Source organism: Dendrobium catenatum, unplaced genomic scaffold, assembly GCF_001605985.2.
Source record: "Dendrobium catenatum unplaced genomic scaffold, ASM160598v2 fragScaff_scaffold_151, whole genome shotgun sequence".
Taxonomy (NCBI): domain Eukaryota; kingdom Viridiplantae; phylum Streptophyta; class Magnoliopsida; order Asparagales; family Orchidaceae; genus Dendrobium; species Dendrobium catenatum.
Genome location: NW_021318613.1, coordinates 433,434 through 439,433, shown reverse-complemented (window position 1 = coordinate 439,433; position 6,000 = coordinate 433,434).

Sequence of the window (6,000 nt, the reverse complement as noted above, 5' to 3'; positions counted from 1 at the left end):
CTTTCTCTTTCTCTCTCTAAAATCAGATATTTTGATTTTTAAATGATTTTCTCTCTCTTCAAAACGAGCTGATTTTCTTATATCATTAGGCTGATCGGCCCGGCCGATCGCCAAATCGTCCCAGGACGATCAGACCAAAATCGATCGTCCGATCGTCCTGGACGGTTCCCAGAACTAGTTTCAGGCCGATATTTTGAACAGTACCGATCGGCCTGGACGATCTCAATATCGTCCCGGACGATTCTGGGAGGAAAATCCAAGCCAGAGAGGAACAGTAAGGGAACGAGGTCTCACAGTCTTTTTGTGCAATAATCGATAAATAAGTTCTAAGAAGTTATCTACTAATTATTTGATTAGTTCGATAGAGGTTATTGATCAGGTTAGACTTCATGACTAGGTATATTCGATATACATGCATGTATTCTTTTATCAGTCATGACTGCATTTATATTTTGTGTAAAGTAAGAAAGAAAATCTTCTAAATTAGGTATTGAGAAATCATAAGACCATTATTATAGCCTTGAAATGATATGACCTATCTGGGTGTAACAAGTTTTATTGGGTCATGTTATGATTTTACTTTAGTGGTATTAAAGTAATGGCCTAGAAAAATTGAATAGTAATCAGAGTTATAGAAATGATCAATAAATAAGTGCTAAGAAGTTGGGTAGTTTAAAGTTATTTCAAGAATATCGGTGTCTTTTTGTGCAATAAGTTGAATGCTATGTATATGTGATAACTGAAAGTATTTAAAAAGATGAACCCTCAAGATCACGAGAGAGTAGCTGATGGACAGAGTTCTACTCAAGCTCTAATTATATATAGCATAATAGGGGTTATTGCATTAGATTTATTTATGCAGTTTGCTAGTTTAGTAACCTAGTTGATGGGGAAGCTCAAAGTAGGAAGTTTATACCAAGAACTAATGAAGTAGACAAACACTTATATATATTTTTCAGGTTAAAGCCTCTTCATTTTTAGGGTGTTGTAGAGCCTAGAGTGCCTGAAGATTGGTTAGTGAGGATAGAAAAATCCTTTGATAGTATGTGGTGCCCTAAAGGTAGGAAGGTACTATTGGTAGAATTTCAGTTACATGGGAAAGTTGAACACTGGTAGTTAGGCTAATAAAAAGAGAAGTATCAAGGGATGTTGAATGCAAAAAATTTTTGGGATGAGTTTGTTAAGACATTTAGAGATTAGATTATGATTCTATCTATTAGGAAACATATGCAAGAGTCATTTTTTAGGCTAGTTCAAGAAAGCAAGTCTAGAATACGGCATGAAGCTAAGTTTATTATGTTGGTTAGTTATGCTCCATAATTAGTTAGTACTTCTGAGGAGAAGTATTATAAATTTCTAAGAGTCTTGAGGGATAGTTTGAAATAGCAGTTAGTTCCTTTTCATATTACCAATTTCAAAGAGCTCATTGGAAGAGCCAGTTTAATTAAAAATTATCTAATGGAGATCCAATAACTTTAGGATGCAAGAAGAAATAGTTTTTGTGGAGAGCTATCCAGGAGTGGGGCCAATGAGAGTTGGGATTGGTGAATCAAGGAGGGGAGATTATGTAGCTTTTAGGAGTACAAGTCGATCTATGTCTGTGAGTAATATTCTGGTATGTAAATATTATGGAAAAAGATATTAGGGTTTTAATTTCCTATTTATTGGTCAGTATTTTAAATGCGGTCAATCTAACCATAGGACAATCCAATAGAATTAATGATAGGTTCATAGATAGATATATTAGAGAAGAATAGAGGGAGTTTGGTGTTATGGTTAGTGCTGCTCAACTGAGCTAAGATTTTATAGTTTGACCTAGCAGGAGGATAGTAGATGTGCAGTGATAGGTATGTTTTCCATTTCTTCTTATACTTATCATACTTTGTTTGAATTTGGAGATATTCATCATTTTTTATTCAAAAGATTTCTTGAGAAATTAAGTTTATCTCTTATTCCTTTGTTGCTTGGATTTTTGTTATGTTGCTAGGGGTTTTCTTAATTACTAGCAAAGTTTTTGTTTCTTATATTGAAATATCAAATAAGAAGTTAGAATCTAGATTGATTATGTTTCCTTGTTCAAAATTGATTTTATTTTATGGATAGATTGGTTAAATAAGTATGAGGCTTATACTGATTATGATTGAAAGAGGGTAGCGTTTCATGTTAATAGAGGTATCTTATTTTCAAAGTGTTAGAGGTGTATTGCAATGTTAATTATCAACCTTGAAATTTAATAAGTTATGGAAAAAAGGGAACTCTTTGTTTCTAGCATATGTGAGAGATGGAGGAAAATCTATCATGGAGATTGATGTTGTTATAGTGGTATATGAGTTCCCACATGTATTTACTAAATAGTTGGTGAGTTTACCTTCTGAGAGAGAGGTAGAGTTTTATATTGATGTGATGCCTGATATGTCCCTTAACTCGAAGACTCCTTATAGAATGACATATAAGGAGTTGTAAGAATTTAAATTTCAGTTACAAAAATTGTTGGAAAGGATTTATTCAACTAAGTGTATCTCCCTAAGGTGCACCTATACCATTCAAAAAAAATAAAGATGGTTTGATGAGAATATGTATCAATTATAGAGATATGAATAAAGTGACAATTGAGAACAAGTATTCGTTATATTGGATTGATGATTTATTTGATCAATTGGAAAGCACGTCTTTATTTTCAAAGATAGATTTGAGGTCTCAATATCATCATATGAGGGTGAAGTCCAAATATGCAGCAAAGATAGATTTCAGTTCTCAAAATGGTCATTTTGGGTTCTCAGTCATACCGTTTATGGTGACTAATACGCTTACTATCTTAACAGCTCTGATGAATAGGGTATTAAGATTATAACTAGATTCATTTATTATTGTATTTATTAATTATATTCTAGTGTAATCAAGGAAAAAGAATGATCACACAAAACATTTCAGGTTGTCATTTTGGACTTTGAGGCAACATCAATTATACATTAAGTTTTTAAAATATAAATTCTAGTTGAGGTTTATGATATTTTTGTTGAGATTCATTCACTATGAATTAGGTTGTTAAACCTAAGCTTATGTCCCAAGGCTATCCAAGATGGGGGTGAATTGATATTTTAAAAAATTATCCCTCTTGAATATGTTGAACATAAAATATACTTTAATTAATTTTTAGAAAAAGTTTTTTAACTATAATTTTTAGAACAAAACAAATGCGAATAATAAAAAACAGTAAAAATAAAAGACACAAAATTTATAGTGGTTCGGTCTAAACCAGACCTACATCCACTCCCCGGAGGCACCCTCCGAGTATTGCACTAATACCTCTAGTGACTCTCCTTTAGCACCCACAGCAAGGCGGAGAAGCCTTTACAAAAACTCTTTCCACCGCTACCAGGTGCGGCAGAGAACCGTCTTCCTTTTACACTTATCCCTAGTGTTGGTAGAGAACCATCCGTCCTTCCACACTCTCCTAGTGTGGGCAGAGAACCCTTCGTCCTTTCACACTCTCCTAGTGTGGGCAGAGAACCCTTTGCCTTTCACACTCTCCTAGTGTGTGCAGAGAACCCTCTGCTGTTCACACTCTCCAAGTGTCGGTAGAGAACCGGATCTCCTTGACAGATCTTCTCATAAGAATTTTAGAAGGAAGAAAGAAAAGAGTGAAGTAATCCCAAATCATAAGTAGAGATTCTTACCTTTGAACACCTAGCGAAGCCTTTACGCTCTAGTGATAGGAATCCTCCTTTGAATGCTCTCTCACACTCTCTCCTTGACTTTTCTTTCAATAGGCACGAAGATCAAATTGCAAAAAGATTGGGTGGCAGTCTAAATTGGACTATATATAGGAGAGATAAGAAAAACCGTCCAAAACTGTAATTTTTTCAAGTCAACACGAAATGAATCATCCCGTACGATCGTGGATCATCCTGGACGATTTTAATTAAAGTGTCGTAAACGATCCAAATGAATATTGGAACAAACTGTGTTCGTACACGATCATCGTCCCTTACGAACTAGGTTCATCCGATACGATCAGTTATATCATAGGTCGGTTCCCAAATAACTGCATGGACGTAACCAACTTTGGTAAGTCAGTTCACATCGTCCTGGGACGAACAAGACTTTGTCCGGACAAAATTTTTACATAGAGAAACTCATCCTGGCACGAAAATGAACTTCGTCTGAACGTAATTTTTACAGAGAAGAATTCGTCCTGGGACGATTTAGATTTTCGTCTGGACGAAATTTTTACAGAGAAGAAATCATCCTGGGATGATTTGGACTTTGTCTGGACAAAATTTTTATAGAGAAGAAACCGTCCTAGCACGATAATGGATTTCGTCTGAATGAAATTTTTACAGAGCATAACTCGTCCTGGGACGATCAGGACTTAGAAAAATTTCCTCCAACTCCTGTTCGTTCCATTGCTCTTACGGGGAGAAAACTGACCTGATCGTCCCGTACGAACTAGGTTCATCCCGTACGATCAGTACAAATTTTGTAAGATCTCCTTAAGTGTGTGTGTGTGTTTTTATTCACTCAATTACAATCACTCTCTCTCAATTCAAAGAATAATTTAGAGCTTCAATTTGCAAAGAATTATATGCTAACTTTTATTTGAAGTCTTCATAGTTTGAAGTTCAATTTTCCTGAAATGTTAGTACACACAAGAGCAAAAAACAAATCTTCTAAAAGTGTTAGGAGATAACTTACACGTAAAACAATAATATTTGGAATCATCAAAACTATACAAGTTATAATAATGTAAAGCATGCAAATAGCAACTCTCTTAACAATCTCCCCCTTTTTTATGATGACAAAACAATTATTGTTTGTAGGATTGCAAATTCTAAGACTCTCCTAAACTCTCCCTGAATTGATGAATTCATGAAAATAAGAAGGCATTGATTCAAAAATTATTTTTATTTTTAAAAAATTTTATACAAAACAAAAACAACAATATAATCACAAAAACAAAATAAACACAAATACTTAACACAAGATACAAGACTTACAAGATACAAGACATAATTCAACAAACAATTTCTCCCCCTTTTTGACAACAACAAAAAGTGAAGAAGAGAAAAACAACTTGAAATGTAAGTAGTGATATGAAAATCATTTGATAATATAATTTTAATAGTGATTGAAATAAGTTATGCAAATAAAATTAAAACATTAGGCAAATCATAGAAATTCATATAATTTAAGAAGTAATATAACATAGATAATAAAAGGGATTTATCAAAGACATATGTCAGTTTAGACACTAAGATACAGAAAATCATTGCAATAAGGATGAATGAAAAATTATATATTTCAAATTTCAATAACAAGTATAAATGAACATAAGATCAATTTGAATTAAGAGATTAAACGATTTTGGAAAGAAGTAATTACCACATGTGATGCTTTGCGCATCTTTTTCATAGTTATGGCACACTTTTGTGCATCATTTTTACTTTAGGCTAATTTTGTGCCTCTTTTTCACTTTGCGAACCTTTGCGCATTCCTTTTGATTTTTTATTGTACTTTTACACAATTTGCAAGAGTAATTTTATTCTTTCCAAAAACATTAATCTAAATTTTCAAATCTCTCTAAGTGCATAAATAATGATTGATAAGTAAAATATAAAATAAGAAAATATCGCAATTGCTATAATAATATTAATAATAATACAGTCTAAAGAAGAGACATGAAATTGAAAATTCTAATAATATCTAGTTATATGCAAAACTTAAACTTAGAATAATTAGATTTTCTAATGAATTTAAGTTTTCTTGCAAATTAGGTTATAGCACGATTAAGATTAAAAAGATGATGATTTACATAAAGTCTAACAAACATTTCAAAAGTAAATTCAAATCAAAACATAAGAATTTATATTGATTTCATTTTAAATATTACAATTATTCATCAAGATATCAATATAACAACTAAAATAAAGTAGAAATACATCAAACTACAAAATAAAAACAAACACCAACTAACACATAAAAAATAACAACACAAACATA